The sequence below is a fragment of the Coregonus clupeaformis genome, chromosome 32 (genome assembly GCF_020615455.1).
Source record: "Coregonus clupeaformis isolate EN_2021a chromosome 32, ASM2061545v1, whole genome shotgun sequence".
In the NCBI taxonomy this organism is placed as follows: Eukaryota; Metazoa; Chordata; class Actinopteri; order Salmoniformes; family Salmonidae; genus Coregonus; species Coregonus clupeaformis.
Window position 1 is genome coordinate 2054904 of NC_059223.1, and position 27100 is coordinate 2082003.

Sequence of the window (27100 nt, forward strand, 5' to 3'; positions counted from 1 at the left end):
AACACACACACACACACACACACACACACACACACACACACACACACACACACACACACACACACACACACACACACACACACACACACACACACACACACACACACACACACACACACACACTTCTTGTTCTTCATCCCTCTCTTTGACCCAGTCCCCAGGGAGCACTAAAGCCCTGATGGTCATCATGACTGGAGTAGTAATCTATAACTTTGTGTGAGAAGCTCCCGCCACAGTGGAACAGGCTGGGCTTTTATTGCGACTGCATAATGTCATACTATTACCCACATAGCCCTGTTGATCATAATCAAGTCATCGCATTGGGACATAATTCAGTGATTGGTTTTGGGGCCAAACATGTTTGTGTGCCTTATGCTAAATTAATCAAACATTATATTTACTTTTTTCCCCAGTTTATTTAGTGAATTAGAATGTAGTACTTCAATGGTCAAAAATATCATGACATTATTCTAAAAACTGCCTTTAAGTCACCCGAGTACATTAGCTGTATCTGACTCCTGACAGTCAAGTAAAGATGAGCAGAGAGTTATGACTGACTCTGAGTTACAGTGTGGAAGATATATACAGTATTCAAACAATAGCATTGGTTTTGAGACATCAATGGGAATGTGTCACCAAATACCCTCCATATGAACCATACATGGGGGCGGGGGGACCAGAGAGGACAGGTTCTGTTAAACTCATCTCCCATGGTTGATCCGGCTTTCTTTACGGCCGTGGATCATAGAGGTAGACCAGGAAGCATATGTCATCTGTTTCCACCTGATCGGAACCTGCTGGGATGACACTATCCCCAAGTATTCCCAAGTCCGGGATATATTCGGTGAGCAACGCATCTGAAACGTTCCTTAGGTCCTTAGGTCAAAACAGAAGTATAAAGACTGTCATGTGTTACTGGCAGAGTAGGAAGAGAGAACCATGGTCCTAGCGAGAAAGGGAGCAAGGTTCACTCACCTGGGGGCTTTACAGGCCATGTCATTAGAAACAGTTGTTGAGGATGAAACACAGAGAGATGATCTAGGAGAGATGGAGGAAGAGGGATGTGGGCCTCAAATCATTGGTGTCTCATATAGCGTGTATATGTGCGTGTGTGTGTGCCTGTGTGTGAGTGTGCATGCAGCGCGTGTGTGTGTGCGTGCGGTGTGTGTGTACGTGCGTATGTGTGTGTGTGTGGGTGTGGGTGTGTGTGTGTGTGGGGGGGAAGGGGTTAGGGTTGAGTGAGTGCCAAGCTTAGTAGCATGAATTTAATGACACTTAATTTAATTGACAGCTTATAAAATACTTAATCCCCTCATTGAATAATTTGTAAACCATTAGTAATCTGTTTGTAAATCATAATGTTCAGAGTCATAGTAGCCTCATACAGCTATGTGCCAGAACCCTTTCAGTCAGCATGCATGGGAGAGGTTGGGTTTCTCACTGGAACGGCAGTTTGTGCTAAGCAACATGGTATTTAGTTAAGCAGTGTTATGCCTCACCGTGTCGTTGGTGCAGCGGGCTGACAGCGCTGTGCTGTCCTCGGGTAGTGCTGGGTAGAGTTGTGAATTGTGAATTGAATGGTGTTATGCCAGGTGAATTTTAGGGTTGTGTTGTGTTGTGCTACTCGGAGTATTGCTGGTTTTAGATTGTGTTCCGTATTATTTATGGTTTGGAAGACATAGCCTATAAAATGTCTGGCTGTGTGTATAATGGTGTTGTGTAGTATCACGTTGCATTGTGTAACTGGTGGGCTTCTACAGTAAGAGGGTCCTCAGTGAATGGGCTGGAGATGAGTGGGTGGACTGCACCGAGCACAGCCAGGGAGGGCAATGCCACCGCCCACACATCCCATCCATCCAGAGGAGCACTAGGGGTCAACCTCAGCTCTGGATATCTTCTCAGGGTGGTAGATTCACTACACGGTAAATATAGCAGTAGACTGTCTCTGCTGCCACACAATATCAATACCACTTTATTCAACAGTCTGTTTGCTATGCTCTATGGTACACTGCACATACTGTGGTTTTAAAACCAATGTAGGTACATATTGTAGATTCACTTGAGATTGAATTTAATAGAAGACTTTAATAGGGAAATGTTTGCTTTGTAGACCTTTCGTTTCCAGACATTGCGTCTATTCTATCATATTGCATCTATGAACATCTCTGTCTGATTTGGTTGGACGGATGTCTGTGTGATACAGTGGTCTTCAGTGTGTCCACACCATAGAGGTTGTCTTGGACTGCTGTCTGAATGAGACAGTGGGCCTCAGTGTGTCCACACCATAGAGGTTGTCTTGGACTGCTGTCTGAATGAGACAGTGGTCTTCAGTGTGTCCACACCATAGAGGTTGTCTTGGACTGCTGTCTGAATGAGACAGTGGTCTTCAGTGTGTCCACACCATAGAGGTTGTCTTGGACTGCTGTCTGTATGATAGTGGTCCTCAGTGTGTCCACACCATAGAGGTTGTCTTGGACTGCTGTCTGAATGAGACAGTGGTCTTCAGTGTGTCCACACCATAGAGGTTGTCTTGGACTGCTGTCTGAATGAGACAGTGGTCTTCAGTGTGTCCACACCATAGAGGTTGTCTTGGACTGCTGTCTGAATGAGACAGTGGGCCTCAGTGTGTCCACACCATAGAGGTTGTCTTGGACTGCTGTCTGAATGAGACAGTGGTCTTCAGTGTGTCCACACCATAGAAGTTGTCTTGGACTGCTGTCTGAATGAGACAGTGGTCTTCAGTGTGTCCACACCATAGAGGTTGTCTTGGACATGCTGTCTGAATGAGACAGTGGTCTTCAGTGTGTCCACACCATAGAGGTTGTCTTGGACATGCTGTCTGAATGAGACAGTGGTCTTCAGTGTGTCCACACCATAGAAGTTGTCTTGGACTGCTGTCTGTATGAGACAGTGGTCTTCAGTGTGTCCACACCATAGAGGTTGTATTGGACTGCTGTCTGTATGATAGTGGTCCTCAGTGTGTGTTCTGTCTACACCATAGAGGTTGTCTTCCAGGGCAGACAGAGGCACTGATAAAGAGTCAATGCCAACCCATCACATACCATGTAGGCTAGTTAAGGAGGAGGAAGACCTCTCTCTCTCTCTCTCTCTCTCTCTCTCTCTCTCTCTCTCTCTCTCTCTCTCTCTCTCTCTCTCTCTCTCTCTCTCTCTCTCTCGCTGTCTTTCTAGCTCCCTCTCTCGCTCTCTCTTTCTCTGTCTTTCTAGCTCTCTCTCTCCCTCTCTATTTCTCTGTCTTTCTATCTCTCCCTCTGTCTATATCTCATTCTCTCCATACCGCCCTCTAACTCTTGCTGATAATAGTGAAATTGCTAATCCTCTAGTGGACCAAACCTAAATGGACGGCCTCTCAGACGGAATAGTCCTAAGTCAGAGAAAGTCAGTCAGGGAGAGTCAGTCAGGGAGAGTCAGTCAGGTAGAGTCAGTCAGGGAGAGTCAGTCAGAGAGAGTCAGTCAGAGAGAGTCAGTCAGGGAGAGTCAGTCAGGGAGAGTCAGTCAGGTAGAGTCAGTCAGGGAGAGTCAGGGAGAGTCAGGGAGAGTCAGTCAGGGAGAGTCAGTCAGGGAGAGTTAGTCAGAGAGAGTCAGTCAGAGAGAGTCAGTCAGGGAGAGTCAGTCAGGGAGAGTCAGTCAGGTAGAGTCAGTCAGGGAGAGTCAGGGAGAGTCAGGGAGAGTCAGTCAGGGAGAGTCAGTCAGGGAGAGTTAGTCAGAGAGAGTCAGTCAGAGAGAGTCAGTCAGGGAGAGTCAGTCAGGGAGAGTCAGTCAGGGAGAGTCAGTCAGAGAGAGTCAGTCAGGGAGAGTCAGTCAGGGAGAGTCAATCAGAAAGAGTCAGTCAGAGAGAGTCAGTCAGGGAGAGTCAGTCAGAGAGAGTCAGTCAGAGAGAGTCAGTCAGGGAGAGTCAGTCAGGGAGAGTCAATCAGGGAGAGTCAGTCAGGGTAACCCAGACATTGCCTGACTCAATTCATAGCCTACTCTGTTGGATATAAACACATATGCTCCTTATAGTAAATCATACATTGTGAAAGTGCCAGCTCTAGAGAATTGTAATTCCCAAGAGAGAATATTCGCTGGGTGTGCTGTGGGACAGTGATGGGACGGCAAATAGCCCACTGGTTTTTATGAGCATGTAATAGTGGGAGCAATTAAGCACTTAGAGTGAACAGTAGCCAACATACAGTACTAGAAGGACAACAAAGTTACTTGTTTTCTACATCATCAGTAAGCTTCATAATAGACTGATTTAGATAAATAGCCATCAAGATTTGTGACTCACTATTGGGCTGTCAATCATGCTGCAAGGCTAGCAAAACAATACACTGTAAACAACAAGTTAGACGTTCAAGCCATATGTCCACCTTGACACCTCTTAGATCAACACAGAATGGTACAGTCTCATGATACTTCCTGTTGATAGACGGCACAGCAGCAAATTGTGTTACTATGAAATGATTACTGTATGTCAACAAACTGGAGATATTTGTTATTGGGCAGGATTGTCTGAGACTTGCAGACATGGTTGAGGCAACTTCCCTCACTGTAACTGTTCAAATGGGAGCTGAGTACTTGCCATTGATTGCAGTCATCTGGATTCCCATCAATGTCCCTACGGTGTCACAGAAGGGATATCCGACTGTCACAAAGCCAACAGCACAGAGACGTTAGAATCATACAAAATATATTTGGAGATTATAAGACATTAAAATGCATGCCACTACAGTTTTCATACTTCCACTAATATTTCTGAGACCGACACTATTGGAAATAATGTTTATTGAATGTTTTTAGTTTTTCTATTTCTTCCATCCGAGTGAAACTTACTAGGAATCATCGCCCCATCCACACATTCCCAGAATTCCTCAACCGAAAAGAGAGCCCTGTTTTGTGTGTGACCAGGGCCAGTTTCTGTTGTAACTGACACATTCCTTCCTGGACTTTGATTAGAAACACATTTCGACCCTTTTTCTTATTCGTGAAAGGATCCAAAGTATTCTGGAAAACAACCCTGGCCCTCTGCTAATCCCGCCAACTGTTTGATATGTAGACTCAGACACTTCGCATGGGGAAAAACAATCCCTGCCGTTCGGGCAAACACTTCGGATGGCCTTCGCTTGCAAAAGGACCTAAGCGGTTTCCCTCTGTGTTATTGTTTATCCAAAGTGAGATAGAGACAACATCAGTGCCGAGGCGACCAGGGATGAGACAGCTGAGAGGCAGCTGGGGCTCACATTCCAGCCCAGTGCTTCTTGGCCCTGGGTCCAGCGAGGGAGAGGGTTCACATGGGGTGTAGCTGTGCCAGGTCCCTTATTTACTTAGAGGATCATGGCTTAGAGACGGAGGGAGAAGAGGAGAGAGAAGGAGGGAGAAGAGGAGAGAGAAGGAGGGAGAAGAGGAGAGAGAAGGAGGGAGAAGAGGAGCGAGAAGGCGGGAGAAGAGGAGAGAGGAGGAGGGAGAAGAGGAGAGAGAAGGAGGGAGAAGGGGAGAGAGAAGGCGGGAGAAGAGGAGAGAGAAGGAGGGAGAAGAGGAGAGAGAAAGAGGGAGAAGAGGAGAGAGAAGGCGGGAGAAGAGGAGAGATAAGGAGGGAGAAGGGGAGAGAGAAGGCGGGAGAAGAGGAGAGAGAAGGAGGGAGAAGAGGAGAGAGAAGGAGGGAGAAGAGGAGAGAGAAGGAGGGAGAAGAGGAGAGAGAAGGAGGGAGAAGAGGAGAGAGAGGAGGGAGAAGAGGAGAAAGAAGGAGGGAGAAGAGGAGAGAGAAGGAGGGAGAAGAGGAGAGAGAGGAGGGAGAAGAGGAGAGAGAAGGAGGGAGAAGAGGAGAGAGAAGGCGGGAGAAGAGGAGAGAGGAGAGAGAAGAGGAGAGAGAAGGCGGGAGAAGAGGAGAGAGAAGGAGGGAGAAAAGGAGAAGGAGGGAGAAGAGGAGAGTGAAGGAGAGAGAAGAGGAGAGAGAAGGAGTGAGAAGAGGAGAGAGAAGGGGGAAGAAAAGGAGAAGGAGGGAGAAGAGGAGAGAGAAGAGGAGAGAGAAGGAGGGAGAAGAGGAGAGAGAAGGAGGGAGGAGAGGAGAGAGAAGGAGGGATGAGAGGAGAGGATAGAGAAGGAGGGAGGGAGGGAGGGAGGAGAAGAGAGAGAAGGAGGGAGAAGAGGAGAGAAGGAGAGAGAAGAGAAGAGAGAAGGAGGGAGAAGAGGAGAGAGAAGGAGGGAGAAGAGAAGAGAGAAGGAGGGAGAAGAGAAGAGAGAAGGAGGGAGAAGAGAGAAGGAGGGAGAAGAGAAGAGAGAAGGAGGGAGAAGAGGAGAGAGAAGGAGGGAGAAGAGGAGAGAGGAGGAGAGGAGAGAGAAGGCGGGAGAAGAGGAGAGAGAATGAGGGAGAAGAGGAGAGAGAAGGAGTGAGAAGAGGAGATAGAAGGATGGAGAAGAGGAGAGAGAAGGAGGGAGAAGAGGAGAGAGAAGGAGGGAGAAGAGGAGAGAGAAGGAGGGAGAGGAGGAGAGAGAATGAGAGAGAAGAGGAGAGAGAAGGAGGGAGAAGAGGAGAGAGAAGGGGGGAGAAAAGGAGAAGGAGGGAGAAGAGGAGAGAGAAGAGGAGAGAGAAGGAGGGAGAAGAGGAGAGAGAAGGAGGGAGGAGAGGAGAGAGAAGGAGGGATGAGAGGAGAGGAGAGAGAAGGAGGGAGGGAGGGAGGAGAAGAGAGAGAAGGAGGGAGAAGAGGAGAGAAGGAGGGAGAAGAGAAGAGAGAAGGAGGGAGAAGAGGAGAGAGAAGGAGGGAGAAGAGAAGAGAGAAGGAGGGAGAAGAGAAGAGAGAAGGAGGGAGAAGAGAGAAGGAAGGAGAAGAGAAGAGAGAAGGAGGGAGAAGAGGAGAGAGAAGGAGGGAGAAAAGGAGAGAGGAGGAGAGGAGAGAGAAGGCGGGAGAAGAGGAGAGAGAATGAGGGAGAAGAGGAGAGAGAAGGAGGGAGAAGAGGAGAGAGAAGGAGGGAGAAGAGGAGAGAGAAGGATGGAGAAGAGGAGAGAGAAGGAGGGAGAAGAGGAGAGAGAAGGAGGGAGAAGATGAGAGAGAAGGAGGGAGAAGAGGAGAGAGAAGGAGGGAGAAGAGGAGAGAGAAGGAGGGAGAAGAGGAGATAGAAGGATGGAGAAGAGGAGAAGGAAGGAGAAGAGGAGAGAGAAGGAGGGAGAAGAGGAGAGAGAAGGGAGAAGATAATAGAGGAGAGAGAAGGAGGGAGAAGAGGAGAGAGAAGGAGGGAGAATAGTAGAGAGAAGGAGGGAGAAAAGGAGAGAGGAGAGAGAAGGGAGAAGGAGGTAGAAGGAGGGAGAAGAGGAGAGAGGAGAGAGAAGAGGAGAGAGAAGGAGGGAGAACATGTGAGAGGAGGAGGGAGAACAGGTGAGAGAAGGAGGGAGAAGAGAAAAGAGAGAGAGGCATTAGAGAAAGGGAAATAAAATAAATGAAAGATAGACAGAAAGATGAAGGGACAATAGGCAATGTACAGTTCTAATAATGCTAAGCTGTGTACTGTATGAGAAAGCAAGTGAGTGGACTGTATTAGAGCAATGGGCGACTGCAGGAAAAAGGAGAGACTGAAAGGGAGAGAGAGAGGAAGAGTTCACAAGTTATGAAACCAACATAAGCGATCACCGGGGTATACATTGTACTCAGACCATCACGCTAGGAGGCATTGCAATATTATGATTTTATTTTTGTTGATGGATTTTTTTTTGCCATTGCACTAGTTGAAGGTCTACTCTTAGGAGAGTGGCTGCACCATCAGTGTCACTTTACATTTGTAATGTTCCGTTCCCCAGAGGGAAGAGAGTTGTTTGAGGTTAGAGAGGACTGACAGAGGTTGGTGGTAGTGGGGGGTTGATACTGATTTCAAGAGCATCAAACCCTCAGCCTCCCTTGTCCTCGGAACAGGAGATTGTGGCAGGAAGAAGAGGAAGCTATGTGTCACAACACCACCCACTGGGCACAGACGTCATTTCAATGTCTAGTTTTGATTTACATTTGATTGAGTTGTCAACTGTGAATTCAACATGAAATAAACAAAACATGTGACCATGTCATTGGATTTAGGTTAAAAGTTGGGTGAAAAGAATATGAAATTCCCTTACGTTGATGACTTTTTGCAAATCTAATCAGTTTCCACGTTGATTCAACATCATCACATTAAATGTTTCTGTTGAAATTATTTGGAAACAACGTTGATTCAACCAGTTTATGCCCAGTGGTAAGTGAATAGACTCTTAAGAGAATGAGATACCTGATCCATCCATGTTGACATGACAAAACCAGGACCTTCAGCCATCACAATCCCATTTTCTCTCTCTCTCAATTCAATTTCAATTTCAATTTCAATTTAAGGGCTTTATTGGCATGGGAAATGTGTGTTAACATTGCCAAAGCAAGTGAAGTAGATAGTAAACAAAAGTGAAATAAACAATAAATATTAACAGTAAACATTACACTCAGAAGTTTCAAAAGAATAAAGACATTTCAAATGTCATATTATGTATATATACAGTGTTGTAACAATTTGCAAATAGTTAAAGTAATGGGAAAATAAATAAACATAAATATGGGTTGTATTTACAATGGTGTTTGTTCTTCACTGGTTGCCCTTTTCTTGTGGCAACAGGTCACAAATCTTGCAGCTGTGATGGCACACCCAGTAGATAAGGGAGTTTATCAAAATTGGGTTTGTTTTCGAATTCTTGTGGATCACTGTAATCTGAGGGAAATATGTGTCTCTAATATGGTCATACATTTGGCAGGAGGTTAGGAAGTGCAGCTCAGTTTCCACCTCATTTTGTGGGCAGTGTGCACATAGCCTGTCTTCTCTTGAGAGCCAGGTCTGCCTACGGCGGCCTTTCTCAATAGCAAGGCTATGCTCACTGAGTCTGTACATAGTCAAAGCTTTCCTTAAGTTTGGGTCAGTCACAGTGGTCAGGTATTCTGCCACTGTGGACTCTCTGTTTAGGGCCAAATAGCATTCTAGTTTGCTCTGTTTTTTTGTTTGTTCTTTCCAATGTGTCAAGTAATTCTCTTTTTGTTTTCTCATGATTTGGTTGGGTCTAATTGTGTTGTTGTTGTTGTTGTTGTTGTTGTTGTTGTTGTCCTGGGGCTGTGTGGGGTCTGTTTGTGTTTGTGAACAGAGGCCCAGGACAAGCTTACTTAAGGGACTCTTCTCCAAGTTCATCTCTCTGTAGGTGATGGCTTTGTTATGGAAGGTTTGGGAATCGCTTCCTTTTAAGTGGTTATAGAATTTAACGGCTCTTTTCTGGATTTTTATAATTAGCGGGTATTGGCCTAATCTCTCTCTCTCTCTCTCTCTCTCTCTCTCTCTCTCTCTCCTGTCTCTCTCTCTCTCTCTCTCTCTCTCTCTCTCTCTCTCTCTCTCTCTCTCTCTCTCTCTCTCTCTCTCTCTCTCTCACCCCATGTTGTTTTACCACTTTGAGAAATTCCCAGATGATTGGTTTGTCTGCATGCCAGACCTACATAAAGAAGCCCTGAGGTCTGACCAGACTGCTAGCCAGGTGCTACTACTCTGACACAGATTTCAGCTCTCTCCGTGTGTCTGCATCCTCCTGTTGAGCGAGGTAAGGGTAATACCATAGGCTAATATCATAAAACTAGAATCCATTGGGTAATATACTGGTAATCCTCCTGACAATAGAAAATAGCTTCAAACCTGATTTGATTAATGTTCCAACCTGAGCTTGGCGAATAAGGGCCAATTCCACATTGTCAGGGGGAAGAGGACTTTTAAAGATAGGGGGAGTGCTGAAGGTAGCAGGGGAGTGCTGAAGGTAGCACTAAGGTGGGGGGAGTGCTGAAGGTAGCAGGGGAGTGCTGAAGTTAGCACTAAGGTGGGGGGAGTGCTAAAGGTAGCAGGGGAGTGCTGAAGGTAGCACCAAAGCACAAAAGGCCTTTTCTCATACCGGCGTAGCATCTGCAGCTTCAACGGTAGCCCTCCTGTGGAAGAGTTGGAGAAGTTAACCCAATGGCTAAGCCTGTTTTGAAGCATGTCAGCTTTAGCTTCTATTAGCATTTAAAAAAATATATTCTGCTCATAGGAACAGACATTGAGGTGTATTGGCTAAAATGCTAGCATGCAGACAGTACATTTCTGTCTCTTCATTTCTGTACATCCCCATTATGCTGCAGTTGCTGTATCCTTGACCTGTAAATAGTTACTGTGTAGCCTACACTGTGTACTTCAATGAGACGTGTTAACAAATGGACCAATGAGGTGATGCAGCTCGTTAACAAATGGACCAATGAGGTAATGCAGCTCGACGAAGCTGGGCAAGGCTTACAGAGTAGCAGAGGTAGAGCGGGGCAGGTGCCAGTGGAGTTGTGTAAGAATCCCTATTCAGGGAATCAGTGCCAAGATGAAACGTTCCTCACCCAGGAGAGTACTAAAAAGAGGACGCATGACTGGCAGCGAAACTAGGACATACACACTGCACAAGTAGAACTGACAGGTCGTCAATGAGGCGATCAATGCAACTGACTGGGAACGCGCGCGAACGACGCACACCAGACTGACAATTACATCTAGCTGGCTAACACCGCCACACATGTGAGTCGAGACAGAGTTAGCACTTGGCGCTAAAAGTTCAAGTGGTGCATTCATATGTCCCTTTCCTCCATTTTAAAATGTGACATTTAACGTGGAGGACATTACAATAAACATAAGGCGATCGTTAATATGAATAAACAAAGAGCTAGCATTAGCATATTAGCCATGTGGTTTGGTTTCCCTTGGGAGAAGCTCATCTCATTGACTGGGGCCATTTAAAATAGGTCAAATTCACAGTGCAATAACCTTCACCTCCCTGTGGGAATAGTGTCATTTTAAATGTACCACAACAGACACACATGGAAGCAACGGCAGATGTTGCTGTCTCTTCCCTGATTCTTTGTTGTGAGAAAAAAAGAGAGCGCACTGTCCCTCCATAAAACAGCTTTCTGCTGACCGGGCAACCACGGTTTTAACCCAGACACTGGCTGACTATGTCTCTCCAGCATATGGAAACAACATTGGGCCATTAATGTTTTAGTGGTGGCAGTGGAACCTGCTTACCTTAGTAGGAAAACCCATTAAGTGGCTCTCCCTCTCCTCCATCCACTTTCATTGAATAAACAGTGCCATCTGGGGATCAAAGGCTCCCTGCATGTGCTGTTAAAAGACAAGAGATTCTCCACCTACCAGTCGGTAGCTGTTAAGTCGAAAGGTGTTAGAATTTCCACAATCTGTTACCTTTTCACAGCTTGTCAGTTTCGATTTGGCTTTATTTACTGTACATTCTGTCTCTCGTAAAACTCTTGGGCGCACCCAGCCCTCAACTTACCTGTTGATAGACAGGATGACAATAAGTATGAGATCATAGCTGTCTGCTCGAGCCAAAATGGAGGGAGCCAAGAGACCTTGGAGGACATTTTGACAGCACTGTTGTTGAAATAGTATGACCAGGTATTCAGATGAATGTTACTGAAATTTCCGGTGCAATACGGTAACGGCAGCTTTTTTGTATTGTCAAAATGGGTCTCCGTCGTGGTTCTGTCATTCCTGCAGTTGTCTTCCTCCAGGCTGAAGTAGGACTTTGGGTACGTTGGGAGTGGGCCTGAAGGGATTACAGCAAACAGACACTGCAGCCTAATATGACATTGACGTATTGTGATGTCACCGTGGAAGGACAGAAATCGCTTCAATGCTCCGGGTAACTACGTTATATATAGGAAGTAGCTGGCCACACTGAAGCCTGCTGTTTTCATCAACTCTGATTGGTTGTGACTTGTTGTTGGAGGCTGTGGTTGATGCACTGCCTGTGTTCCATCCTGGAGAAGAGTGTTTGTGCATGATGGCTGGTATAGTAGCAGGATTGGTTATAGAGAGTTTATAATTATAAACGTTTTTTAGGTGATTTGTACCAGAGTGCAGAAACATTTATTGATTTCATACATCGTCAAAATATACACAGAACAAAAATATAAACACAACATGCAACAATTTCAAAGATTTTACTGCGTTACAGTTCATATAAGGAAATCAGTCAATTGAAATAAATTCATTAGGCCCTAATCTATGAATTCCACATGACTGGGAATACAGATATGCATCTGTTGGTTACAGATACCTTTAAAAAAAAGTAGCGTGGATCAGAAAACCAGTCAGTATCTGGTGTGACCACCATTTGCCTCATGCAGTGCGACACATCTCCTTCGCATAGAGTTGATCAGACTGTTGATTGTGGCATGTGGAATGTTGTCCCACTCCTCTTCAATGGCTGTGCAAAGTTACTGGATATGGGTGGGAACTGAAACATGCTGTCGTACACGTCGATCCAGAGCATCCCCAAAATGTTCAATGGGTGACATGTCTGGTGAGTATGCAGGCCATGGAAGAACTGAGACATTTTCAGCTTCCAGGAATTGTGTACAGATCCTTGTGACATGGGGCTGTGCATTATCATGCTGGAACAGTGGATGAATAGCACGACAATGGGCCAATGTAGCTTATGACTGCCCATACCATAACCTCACCGCCACCATGGGGCACTTTGTTCACAACGTTGACATCAGCGCAGAAATTCTTTGGTTGTGCAAACCCACAGTTTCATCAGCTGTCCGGGTGGCTGGTCTCAGACTATACCTCAGGTGAAGAAGCCTGATGTGGAGGTCCTGGGCTGGCGTGGTTACACGTGTTCTGCGATTGTGAGGCCGGTTTGACATACTTCCAAATTCTCTGAAACAGCGTTGGAGGCGGCTTATGGTAGAGAAATGAACACTCAATTCTCTGGCAACAGCTCTGGTGGACATTCCTGCAGTCAGCTTGCCAATTGCACACTCCCTCAAAACATGAGACATCTGTGGCATTGTGTTGTATGACAAAACTGCAAATTTTAGAGTGGCCTTTTATTGTCCCCAGCACAAGGTCCACCTGTGTAATGCTCATGCTGTTTAATTAGCTTCTTGATATGCCACATCTGTCAGGTGGATGGATTATCTTGGCAAAGTAGAAATGCTCACTAACAGGGATGTAAACAAATGTGTGTACAAAATTTGAGAGAAATAAGCTTTTTGTGTATGGAACATTTCTGGGATCTTTTATTTCAGCTCATGAAACATGGGACTTTACATGTTGCGTTTATATTTTTATTCAGTGTAGTTAAATTGTCTCTCCCTCTATCTCTTCCCCTCTCTGTTCTAAGACCAAACAGCACAGTAGATGGACTAACTAGAGTTGTTTTTTTAAAGACAAACCATGGAAGCCATGGGTCAGGGTGTGAGGGTACGGTAGGGTGTGGTCAGTCAGACAGTCAGATATGCCTGGCATACAAAGTCCCCACTACATTGCACTTCAAAGCAGTGTCACACCCTGGCTCTGGGACTCATTATGTTGAGCCAGGGTGTGTGCATTCTATGTGTTCATGTTCTATGTTGGGTGTCTAGGTTGTCGATGTCTATGTTTGTATTGAGTGACTCCCAATCGGAGGTAACGAGTGTCAGCTGTCGGCTCGTTATCTCTGATTGGGAGCCATATTTAAACTGTGTGTCTTCACCTTGTGTTGGTGGGTTTTTGTTCCGTGTCGGTATGTTAACCGTTGGACTTCACGAGTCGTGTTTTGTTTGTATTTAGAAACTTTAATTAAATAAAGTCATGTTTCTTTCACACGCTGCGCCTTGGTCTACTACTCCTTACCCAGACGATCGTGACAGAAAAACCCACCATACAAGGACCAAGCAGCGTGTCCAGGAGCAGGCAGCCTGGTCATGGGAGGAAGCGCCAGGAAAGGAGATGGAGAGGCTGGCGATGGCCCAGGTGGGCAAAGTGTGGTCCTGGGAGGACATGCTCGGGGGCAAGGGACCTTGGGGTAGGATCAAGGCCCTGGCGAGAGAGGAGCAGCGGCGTCAGCAGTGCCATCGTCGGACGGACGAGAGGCACCCCAATAATTTTTTAGGGGGGCACACGGCATGGGCGACTGGGCAGCAGGAGGCTGCCACAGGGCGAAATAGGAGAAGAGGAGAGAAGGCCACCGGGTTACGGGAGCCATTGGCGAGAGGAGGGAAGGAAGTCGTAGAGGCACGGCGAGAGGGACTGAGGTGTATTGCCAGTCCGGTCCGGCCCGTTCCTGATCCCCGTTTAAAGCCAGTGGTGTGTGTTCCCAGTACGGTCCGGCCTGTCCCTGCTCCACGCACCAAACCTACGGTGTGCGTCGCCAGCCCAGCCCGGCCTGTCCCTGCTCCACGCATCAAACCTACGGTGCGCGTCGCCAGCCCGGTCCGGCCTGTTCCTGCCACCCGCACCAAACCTACGGTGCGCGTCGCCAGCCCGGTCCGGCCTGTTCCTGCCACCCGCACCAAGTCTCACGGTGCGCGTCGCCAGTCCGACCCGGCCTGTTCCTGCCACTCGCACCAAACCTACGGTGCGCGTCGCCAGCCCGGTCCGGCCTGTTCCTGCCACCCGCACCAAGTCTACGGTGCGCTGTCGCCAGCCCGACCCGGCCTGTTCCTGCCACTCGCACCAAACCTACGGTGCGCGCCGCCAGCCCGGGTCCGGCCTGTTCCTGCCACCCGCACCAAGTCTACGGTGCGCTGTCGCCAGCCCGACCCGGCCTGTTCCTGCCACTCGCACCAAACCTACGGTGCGCGTCGCCAGCCCGGTCCGGCCTGTTCCTGCCACCCGCACCAAGTCTACGGTGCGCGTCGCCAGCCCGACCCGGCCTGTTCCTGCCACTCGCACCAAACCCACGGTGCGCGTCGCCAGCCCGGTCCGGCCCGTCTCTCTTCCACGCACCAAGCCAGGGGTGCGAGTCGTCAGCCTGGTAAGGCCCATTCCTCCTCCACGCACCAGGCCAGGGGTGCGCGTCGTCAGCCTGGTAAGGCCCGTTCCTCCTCCACGCACCAGGCCAGGGGTGCGAGGTCGACAGACTGGACCAGGGGCGCATTGGGGGTGTATTGTAGGGTGGTGGTCAAGGCCGGAGCCAGAACCGCCACCGAGGAGGTATGCCCGCCCAGCCCTCCCCTGTTTGGGGTTTTGAGGCGCGGTCGCAGTCCGCGCCTTTAGGGGGGGGTACTGTCACACCCTGGCTCTGGGACTCATTATGTTGAGCCAGGGTATGTGCATTCTATGTGTTCATGTTCTATGTTGGGTGTCTAGGTTGTCGATGTCTATGTTTGTATTGAGTGACTCCCAATCGGAGGTAACGAGTGTCAGCTGTCGGCTCGTTATCTCTGATTGGGAGCCATATTTAAACTGTGTGTCTTCACCTTGTGTTGGTGGGTTTTTGTTCCGTGTCGGTATGTTAACCGTTGGACTTCACGAGTCGTGTTTTGTTTGTATTTAGAAACTTTAATTAAATAAAGTCATGTTTCTTTCACACGCTGCGCCTTGGTCTACTACTCCTTACCCAGACGATCGTGACAAGCAGATTGTCTCGTCCCATTTGGAAATGGCTCCTTGTTTTTCTAGGCTGTGAGAGAGGTGGACGTGAACTAGCCTGCTGAGGAGCTTTTTTATAAGATTAGAAAAGATTGGCTGAACTGCTAAAGAGAGAGCTGAGTATTGGAGTGGAGGAGAGGAAGAGAGGAGAGGAGGAGGAGGAGAGAGGAGGAGAGGAGAGGAGGAGGAGGATGGTGTATGTCAAATCATTTAGAGTATGACTCATCAATATCAGTCTTAGTCAATGTTATGAGTGTCCATTATAGTTCTGACCTCTGACTTTACCAGAATAGGTGATTGTGATATGGGAATACCGCCCTTGTGGTGGCAAACACCCATGTAACAATTTGAAGAACATATTCGTCTAATATCAAGGTTGATCCATGATCTTTGTTGATGTTATAGCGCATGCTACTTAACGGCTGTCCCGATACTCGAATAGCAATGATGGATGTCAAGATGTCATAGCTAATGAAAAAGCTGCTTCCTCTATTTGCGTCTTGGGCACCGTGCCACCTACAGGGCTTTCTCAATTTGAACGGCTGCCCAGAAGGTTTTCATTTCACACCAGATGATCCTTGGTTGCACCTGGCGGTGTGGCACTGCGGTACAGTTGGCACTATGTTATATCTAGTGTTAACCCACCTAAAGTCATCAACTATAAGTATGAAAAACAACCACAAACAATCTATTGGGATGGGTCACTGAAGACCATATGCTTTAAATTTATAGTATTAACAAAACACTTTTCTTTACTTCCACAATTTTTATAGATTTGTTTTCAAAAACAATTATTCAATGCAAGTAGAGCATTCCATTAATAAATCCTCCTTTTCATACAGCTCCTATCACAATATACATTGTATTGTACCTCCCCACAGTTCCTTCTACAGTTCACTTCAACCTTTCCCTAGTTCCTGTGGCCCTGAAGCTCATTCCTCTATCTCCAGCTGAGCATGGCAACAAACCGTCAACAGGTGATTGACAGAAGAGGAGGACAGGAGAGAGAGAGAGAGAGAGAGAGAGAGAGAGAGAGAGAGAGAGAGAGAGAGAGAGAGAGAGAGAGAGAAAAGAGCTGAGTCAGTCTGGTATCACGTCTTCTGCCAAAAGCCACGCCCATCCCTCCGGGCCTCCTCTCCACACCTGCTCTGTCCATACTCCAAGAGCCTCCCTACCTTTAATCCCTCCCTCCCTCCATCCATCCATCCATCCCTCCCTCCCTCCTTCCATCTGTTGAACTCTCTATGCTCATCACCCTGAGCACACTAATGACCCTGGCCAACCAGGGAGGAGTGGAGAAGAGCCACACAAAGACAAACAGCTCCCCCAGGTCACATCTCCGTCAGTCAGATAAACAACGACACTAAAGTGATCGGGGCAAGGCAGGGAGGCAGAGGACACTAGTAGACATCAGTGTGTTTGTGTGTATTGGAGGGGGCGATATGGTGAGGGGTGTGTGTGGAGGGGGGTGTAGGGGTTGTGTGTATTGGAGGGGGCGATATGGCGAGGGGTGTGTGTGGAGGGGGGTGTAGGGGTTGTGTGTGTTGGGGGATGGGAACGGGAGTGAAAACTATTGCCTGAAGATAGCTCTGTCCTTCACCGGTTCACACACAGTTCCACTCTAATGAAGACTGTACTCTAATGAAGACACTGTACTCTAATCATCTAATGAAGACTGTACTCTAATCCTCTAATGAAGACTGTACTCTAATCCTCTAATGAAGACTGTACTCTAATCATCTAATGAAGACTGTCTCTAATCCTCAAAAGTACTCTAATCATCTAATGAAGACTCTGTACTCTAATCCTCTAATGAAGACTCTGTACTCTAATCCTCTAATGAAGACTGTACTCTAATCCTCTAATGAAGGCTGTACTCTAATCGTCTAATGAAGACTGTACTCTAATCCTCTAATGAAGACTGTACTCTAATCATCTAATGAAGACTCTGTACTCTAATCCTCTAATGAAGACTCTGTACTCTAATCCTCTAATGAAGACTCTGTACTCTAATCCTCTAATGAAGACTCTGTACTCTAATCCTCTAATGAAGACTGTACTCTAATCCTCTAATGAAGGCTGTACTCTAATCGTCTAATGAAGACTGTACTCTAATCCTCTAATGAAGACTGTACTCTAATCATCTAATGAAGACTCTGTACTCTAATCCTCTAATGAAGACTCTGTACTCTAATCATCTAATGAAGACTCTGTACTCTAATCCTCTAATGAAGACTCTGTACTCTAATCCTCTAATGAAGACTGTACTCTAATCCTCTAATGAAGACTCGTACTCTAATCCTCTAATGAAGACTCTGTACTCTAATCATCTAATGAAGACTCTGTACTCTAATAATCTAATGAAGACTGTACTCTAATCCTCTAATGAAGACTGTACTCTAATCATCTAATGAAGACTGTACTCTAATCCTCTAATGAAGACTGTACTCTAATCATCTAATGAAGACTCTGTACTCTAATCCTCTAATGAAGACTCTGTACTCTAATCCTCTAATAAAGACTCTGTACTCTAATCCTCTAATGAAGACTGTACTCTAATCATCTAATGAAGACTCTGTACTCTAATCCTCTAATGAAGACTCTGTACTCTAATAATCTAATGAAGACTGTACTCTAATCATCTAAAGAAGACTCTGTACTCTAATCCTCTAATGAAGACTCTGTACTCTAATCCTCTAACGTGAAGTCCTCAGGCTAAACACAAAACAAGCCTACACACGGAACAAGATCCCACAACTAATGAATGCCAACAGGCTGCCTAAGTATGATCCCCAATCAGAGACAACGAGCGACAGCTGTCTCTGATTGGGAATCACACCCGGCCAAACATAGAAATACAAACCTAGAATGAAAACATAGAAATACTAACATAGATATCCACACCCTGACTCAACATACAAGAGTCCCATGAGTCTGGGCGTTACAGTACCCCCCCCCAAAGGTGCGGACTCCGACCGCACAAACCTGACATAACAGGGTAGGGTCCGGGTGGGCATTCCCCTCTCCTTCCTCCCACGATGCACCAAGCCCTGTCTGGGCCCTGGTGTGGGAGACCCCGAACCTGGAGAGGGGCTGACGTCTGGGTCTGGACTGGAGCCGCTGACCGGAAATGGACTAGGCACCGGTGGAGCGGACTACTCTAGCTCCGGAGTGGAGCAGCTGGCCGGAGCTGGACTGGACCACGGTGGAGCGGAATGCTCTGGCTCCGGAGTGGAACTGCTGACCGGAGCTGGACTGGACACCGGTGGAGCGGACTGGATTAGAGTACAGACTTCATTAGAGGATTAGAGTACAGTGTCTTTATTAGAGGATTAGAGTACCGTATTCATTAGAGTGGAACTGTGTGTGAACCGGTGAAGGACAGAGCTATCTTCAGGCAATAGACTGATCCAAAGCTGACAGCCAGCTGTCTAAAGACTCCATGTTGTTTGTCTGGGTGAAAGGAGTCTGTCTCCTGGACAACAGGCTGGTGGTTAGAGAGAGGGCATTCATTATGTTCTCTCTCTGCTGAAGCCTGTGGAGAACTGCTCTGTGTCTGAGCCACTCTGTCAGTGGTCAGAGAAGAGAACTGCTCTGTGTCTGCGCCACTCTGTCTTTATCACCCCCCCCTCTCTCTCTCTCTCCCCCTCACAGCCAGCCAGCTAATCTCTGTATGCTCCAAAAAGCAGGAGGCTGGAAATCCTCTGGGAGTGAGACATGCACAATAAGCATTATTCATTTAGACAATTCGTCCTGTGGTTTTTGGATGGCAGAACTGATGTGTGGATTGATAAAATGGGTCTGTCTTATGTATGTGTGTGTGTGTGTGCATGTGCGTGTGCGTGTGTTTGTGTGTTTGTGTTTGTATTTGTGTGTGAGTGTGTGTGTGTGTGCGTGTGTGTGTGCGTGTGTGCGTGTGTTTGTGTTTGTGTGTGTATTTTAGTGTGTGTGTGTGTGTGTATGTGTGTGTGTGTGTATGTGTGTGCGTATGTGTGCATGCGTGTGCGTGTGTTTCTGTGTTTGTGTTTGTAATTGTGTGTGTGTGTGAGTGTGTGTGTGTGTGTGTGTGTACATTTCTGTCTCTCTTAGCATAGCACTGGCAATACACAGCTATACTATGACATGAAACAAACCCAAAGGTAAACATCCCCCAAAGGTATTGTGCATGATGCATTTGTAAGATAACCAGCAAGAACTGTTCTTGGAGGCACTGGGTGATGGATGCCTGTTCAGCCCACTCCTCACTGCATAACTGCAATGGTAGGTGCACTCCGATGTCTCTGTGGCTCCTTCCTGTGCCCTGTACATTTGGCTGTGGGTACTTTGAGCTCCAGTAACACCCGTTTCTGGGAGGCTGTGGAGGAGGTGGTGTCTATCCTCTCCTCTCCTGTTGAGAGCAGCCATTAGCATTAACCAGAGCAGCTCCGTCTGCTGTCATTATTGCTGAGTCACTTCCTGCCTGCCACGTAACATAACAGCAGGAGTGGCTCTGTCTTCACAACATACAGTTACAGCACATGGCTGCAGAAACACCCACAGACCTGGCTCCAGTCCTGTCTACCCCTAGGCCCAGGGTCAACTATAACACACTACAGACCTGGCTCCAGTCCTGTCTACCCACAGGCCCAGGGTCAACTATAACACACTGCAGACCTGGCTCCAGTCCTGTCTACCCACAGGCCCAGGGTCAACTATAACACACTACAGACCTGGCTCCAGTCCTGTCTACCCCCAGGCCCAGGGTCAACTATAACACACTACAGACCTGGCTCCAGTCCTGTCTACCCCCAGGCCCAGGGTCAACTATAACACACTACAGACCTGGCTCCAGTCCTGTCTACCCCCAGGCCCAGGGTCAACTATAACACACTACAGACCTGGCTCCAGTCCTGTCTACCCCCAGGCCCAGGGTCAACTATAACACACTACAGACCTGGCTCCAGTCCTGTCTACCCCCAGGCCCAGGGTCAACTATAACACACTACAGACCTGGCTCCAGTCCTGTCTACCCCCAGGCCCAGGGTCAACTATAACACACTACAGACCTGGCTCCAGTCCTGTCTACCCCCAGGCCCAGGGTCAACTATAACACACTACAGACCTGGCTCCTGTCCTGTCTACCCCCAGGCCCAGGGTCAACTATAACACACCACAGACCTGGATCCTGTCCTGTCTACCCCCAGGCCCAGGGTCAACTATAACACACTACAGACCTGGCTCCAGTCCTGTCTACCCCCAGGCCCAGGGTCAACTATAACACACTACAGACCTGGCTCCAGTCCTGTCTACCCCCAGGCCCAGGGTCAACTATAACACACTACAGACCTGGCTCCAGTCCTGTCTACCCCCAGGCACAGGGTCAACTATAACACACTACAGACCTGGCTCCAGTCCTGTCTACCCACAGGCCCAGGGTCAACTATAACATACTCAAGTGTGGGGTGACTATATAAAGATATCAGTCATATAGAGATATGCAGGATATTTGGAGTATATTTCATGTGTATTGGTCTAGGTAGCACTTTATATTCAGAGGCCTTCTTAACACTGTCATGGGATTGATATGACAATTTCATCAATGGTCATAACAGCTATTAAGCGTTCAGATGTTGGCATAGATGGATGTGTTTCAAAGAGGTTGGTTAGAATCCAGCCGTTGATAAGCACGCATGGACACACACGTGTATTTCCCTGACTCAGCCAAAGATGAATATGAACAGAGTATGCATACTAAGTAGAATAAGTCCATAGACCTCACAGCAAAGCAATACTGTCAGCGTTGGCTCAAATAGCCTTTACATAAACCCATTCTGGCCTTGCCATACTCTCTCATGCTCACCATATCAAACAATGTCACCATTTACAGCACTCATACCAGATATTACAGATGTAGGATCTTAATTGAATCACCCTGTTGCAAGATAACTTTCCTGCAATGCAGGAAATATACAACTTGTAGTGTATTTGAGGTTTAAAAAGTCTTCTGAAGTTTGTAATTTCCACTTTGAAATTTCACTTGATTTTCCTTTACGAAAAAATGTATCAACCCCTACAATAATGTCCATTAACTATAATACACATAATTCGCATTTCCTGTTGCTGCAGGATTATTTTCCTGCTGTAGAAAACTGGCTCAAATTATGATCCTACATCTGTAGTTCCTGTGAAGGGCCCTATGTGGTCACTGACTGAGGTGGCAGCCAAAAGAACCAGCGGGGTGTCACTGTTTTGTGATATTTAGTCCATGTGGCGGGGAGTGAATGTCATCGGAACTGACTAAACACCCATGTGGCCCGGGGAAGGGAGGAATAGCTAATAGTCCTTAGCGAGCTTCACAAAGACGGCTTGACGGGCAGGGGGAGGAGAGCGACAGCAGCCCTGGGGCGTTCTGTCTCTCTTTTTGTCTCAGCTCTTCGGTTTCCGACAGACCCACTTCCTCTATTGGCAACAGCATAGAGAGGATTGATCAGCATATCCTTACCCATTGAGTTGAATTATGGCAATTTTCACTATGAATTGTGAAACGACAGCCTCTGGAAACTGTCATTCAGTCTTTGGACCTGGCGAGTAGAGCTGCCAATATTACATTGACTGCAGCTGAGTAATAATGGATTGACATTTCAGATACAGTTTTATGGAGAAATTAACTTCCTTCGCGCCGACAGGAAGTCATAGCAGCAAACTGTCAGCCATTGGAGTAATACTGGGATGATTCAGGAACAATAGGATTCTGATGGTCTTGAGGTTTTACTGGGATGATTCAGGAACAATAGGATTCTGATGGTCTTGAGGTTTTACTGGGATGATTCAGGAACAATAGGATTCTGATGGTCTTGAGGTTTTACTGGGATGATTCAGGAACAATAGGATTCTGATGGTCTTGAGGTTTTACTGGGATGATTCAGGAACAATAGGATTCTGATGGTCTTGAGGTTTTACTGGGATGATTCAGGAACAATAGGATTCTGATGGTCTTGAGGTTTTACTGGGATGATTCAGGAACAATAGGATTCTGATGGTCTTGAGGTTTTACTGGGATGATTCAGGAACAATAGGATTCTGATGGTCTTGAGGTTTTACTGGGATGATTCAGGAACAATAGGATTCTGATGGTCTTGAGGTTTTACTGGGATGATTCAGGAACAATAGGATTCTGATGGTCTTGAGGTTTTACTGGGATGATTCAGGAACAATAGGATTCTGATGGTCTTGAGGTTTTACTGGGATGATTCAGGAACAATAGGATTCTGATGGTCTTGAGGTTTTACTGGGATGATTCAGGAACAATAGGATTCTGATGGTCTTTAGGTTTTACTGGGATGATTCAGGAACAATAGGATTCTGATGGTCTTGAGGTTTTACTGGGATGATTCAGGAACAATAGGATTCTGATGGTCTTGAGGTTTTACTGGGATGATTCAGGAACAATAGGATTCTGATGGTCTTGATGTTTTACTGGGATGATTCAGGAACAATAGGATTCTGGTGGTCTTGAGGTTTTACTGGGATGATTCAGGAACAATAGGATTCTGATGGTCTTGAGGTTTTACTGGGATGATTCAGGAACAATAGGATTCTGATGGTCTTGAGGTTTTACTGGGATGATTCAGGAACAATAGGATTCTGATGGTCTTGAGGTTTTACTGGGATGATTCAGGAACAATAGGATTCTGATGGTCTTGAGGTTTTACTGGGATGATTCAGGAACAATAGGATTCTGATGGTCTTGAGGTTTTACTGGGATGATTCAGGAACAATAGGATTCTGATGGTCTTGAGGTTTTACTGGGATGATTCAGGAACAATAGGATTCTGATGCTCTTTAGGTTTTACAGGGACAGACAGTACAGTAAAAGAGAAACAGTGACTGCAGGCAAAAACTCAATAAACACAGAGTGCTCTCTGGAGCCACATCACACACACACACACACACACACACACACACACACACACACACACACACACACACACACACACACACACACACACACACACACACACACACACACACACACACACACACACACACACACACACACACACACACACACACACACAAAAGAACAAAGCCAAGACAAAACCTACTGTGAACCTGTGGGGGTCCTTCCAATACCCAGCTTCCCTACAGGCCCAGGGAGAGGAGTGGGGTGTCTCTACACTGCCTGTCTGTAAAAACACAGAGGAATCACACATTGACATACCAGACAGTGTAGGGTTGCAGACGGTGTGAGCCCTACGCCTTCCCCAGCATCATGACCTGTAGCTATGGTGAAAGCTGCTCCCCTCCGCTCACCTCCCCTCAAACAGACCAAGTTGGACCTGCAGGCATACATTCAATACACCCATGATCAAAGATCTCTGCCAATCAAAGCCATTTGACTGGAGGCTAACATACGAAGAGAACACCGTCTGGGACAGATAGGGTTTTTGAGTAAATATAGTAGTGTAAATATAGTATTCATAAATTAAATCAACCACAAGCATGGATTGTATCGTAAATGGATACTGCACACAATATTTTCCTGTTGTTATGTCCAGAGTACATGGCGACCAGTTGAGGAATAGCAACAAAATCACACAGGCATGCTAGTGGAAAGATGAGTCATCCATCTTGTCAGAGATATAATCGAAATCTCCATTTGGATCTGTTGTATTTAATGACTAGGTACTCTGTATTAGAGTAATCTGTTGTATTTAATCACTAGGTACTCTGTATTACAGTAATCTGTTGTATTTAATCACTAGGTACTCTGTATTAGTGATCTGTTGTATTTAATCACTAGGTACTTTGTATTAGAGTAATCTGTTGTATTTAATCACTAGGTAATCTGTATTACAGAATGAGCTGTTCAAACCGGAACAAACACTGGTGGTGTGATATTAGACTATAACTTGACAACTATGTTCCCATCTCATCTCTTTTACATGGCATTGGTCAATTAATGATACATTTTTTTTAAAATAAAATATTAAATAGAACATGATGTCCCATTTGGCTGAAAAGTCTGGTGTAATCAATGTTATCAGAGCTTTGTGTAAAACTGGATGGTTGAATAATGGAATGAAAGGAGATCATTAGCTTAATCTAATGTCTCTCGTCCGTTGTGGTGGGATGGACATGGGTGTATCTCTTTGTCATGACTCTGGTGTCAGTCAATTGAAAAGTTCAACACTGCTACATTATGCAAAGGAGTACCGACTATGGCTTATGGCTTGGCAATCATTTAATGTCCCTCTGTATGGATTTCCCTCTCACTTGAAGAAGGCAACTAAATAGGCATTTTAGGCACTGCTGTATATATACTATTATTACTGTATACAGTATATACTGTTCTATCCTACGTATTCTACAGATTTACTAAATATTCTATCCACATACTGTCTATAATGTCTATACATCTGTATATATATATAGAGTATATATATACTCTGGACTCCGACGTTGTTCGTCCAAATATTTATATATTTCTTAATTCCATTATTTTACTTTTAGATTTATGTGTATTGTTGTGAATTGTTAGATACTACTGCATTGTTGGAGCTAGGAACACAAGCATTTCGCTACACCCACAATAACATCTGCTAAATATGTGTGTGTGACCAATAACATTAGATTTGATTTGATTTGATGTCAGCCTGGGAAGACTGCACATTATCAAATGGAGGAACTACTGCAGTATGGGAAAGAGGGTTGTAAGGCCTGAGAGGAGAGGAGGGATGAAGGAGGAGGGAGGGGAAGAAAGGGGGATGAAGGGAGTGGGGGAGGGGAAGAGAGAGGGATGGAGACACAGGGGGTTCTGGGTAACAGCCAGGAGGGTCTTATGATTCCAAGGAGGCAGGGGGTGGGAGACCAGGGGCTGCTGGGCCCAAGCTGTCTTTGAGCTCCGCTCACGCGTTAGGGCAGAAGAGAAAAGACACACAAATGCAACAAAAACACACTATACACTCTCCCTCTCTATCTCTCTCTCTCGCTCTCTCTCTCTTCTCTTCTCTTCTCTTCTCTCTCTCTATTTTCTCTCTCTCTTCTCTCTCTTTCACTCTCTCTCTCTCTCTCGCTCTCTCTCTCTCTCTCTCTCTCTCTCTCGCTCTCTCTCTCTCTCTGTCTCTGTCTCTCTCTCTCGCTCTCTCTCTATGCCCGGCAATGACCTTTTACTGCATACAGACCCAAACTTACCTCCTGACTAGTTTCAATAAATCCCAATCTCCTGGAAGGAAAACATGGGCTTTTGTGAAAGCCGCCACGGTTGAAATGGTTGGAACGACTTGTTCCACACAAAAGATTGATTGTACTACTACTTTATTACGATTATGACACCCAAATAGCTTAGCACAGAAAAGTTTGCTCACTTTTCGGCAGCAGAAATAGCATACCTCACACCTTTCCTGACCCCATTGTTCAATAGCACCACAGCGCTCTGTGTTTGTGAGCTGTTGCAGATCCAGACAGCCAACTTTAGGCAGAGGAGTGCAGCCCTTAACCCTGATGGACTCCACAACACCCAGAGACCTTGAACGGCTCACATCTCCCAGAGACCTTGAACGACTCACAACACCTATTTGCAGGAAATGTAAATGAGTGAAAACACATTATGGTTGGAATACGTCCCCTACTTCTCCTCATGGTGTTATCACAGATCAAATATTCACCCAAGTTCCCACTGGACATTCAAGTGAAAATATATACAATTCAACTTTGAGAACAAAGACATGAAACCAAAGCAGAAAAACATGCGTAGGGAACGTGAGTAGGGAAACATACATAGGGAAACATGCGTAAGGAAACATGCGTAGGGAAACATTTATACTCTGTATAGTCGTAGACCTCTATTTGCAAAGAAGAGAGTATGAAGTATCCAATACCAAGAACGTCTTTCAATAGCTATTAACAGCTATCTACAGTCCCAGCTAATGATAGGGCTGCCACAGTGAGAGAGAGAGAGGGAGAGAGAGAGAGAGAGAGAGAGAGAGAGAGAGAGAGAGAGAGAGAGAGAGAGAGAGAGAGAGAGAGAGAGAGAGAGAGAGAGAGAGAGAGAGAGAGAGAGAGAGAGAGTGGTGCAGTCCACATCTAGATGAGTGCAGAGCAGTGAGAGGGACAGAGGGAGCATTAACTATCTACTGCTGCTCCAGGGCTGCATGCATCTGTCTGGTCTGGGGCTGGGAGGGAGCAGGAGAGTGGGAGGGGTAGCTCATAGGAGGAAGAGAGGACTTGAAGGGAGAAAGAGGAGAGAGGGGGAAGAAGAGGAGAGGAGAGAAACAGATGAGAGTGAGCGGAGCAGAGTAGGCCTGTTGACTGGATGTATCATCGAGAAGCTCGGAGAAACTGGCAGACTGCAGCCGGTCTATAAAAGGGAGGAGGAGGGGGGTTTGAGGCTGCACCTGGTCTCTGAAAGGGAGGAAAAGGGGGGTTTGTAATTTGAGAGGGCCTGACAGATTGTGGCTATAGTGTCGCTACTCTACTCAGCACTAAGGTAAGATATTGGTTTCACTGATTGGACTGTCTTTGGAGAGTAATTCAGATATACTATGGATGGCTGTGTGCGTGTGTGTGTGAAGTGTGTGTAAGTGAGTTGGGGGGGAGGGATTTCCTGTCCTTCCAAGGCTGTCATAACCCTCTCCTGGGGTTATGAGATGGATGGATCACATATACAGTTAGATAGTGACGAGTTCGC

The 27100-nt window shown here is 46.5% G+C and overlaps 1 protein-coding gene across 4 annotated transcripts in view; it reads left to right on the plus strand.

The window, feature by feature from the left end:
* LOC121548169 (coronin-2B) overlaps positions 1-27100 on the plus strand; it is a 76593-nt gene that overhangs the window by 15535 nt on the left and 33958 nt on the right. The window contains exon 1 of one of the 4 annotated variants that reach the window (XM_041859519.2): positions 26535-26899. The exons of the other annotated variants lie outside the window; for them this stretch is intronic. The gene's annotated coding sequence lies outside the window, so the exon portion shown is untranslated. Of the gene's footprint in view, positions 1-26534; positions 26900-27100 lie in introns of those variants that run through there. 4 annotated transcript variants of the gene reach the window in all.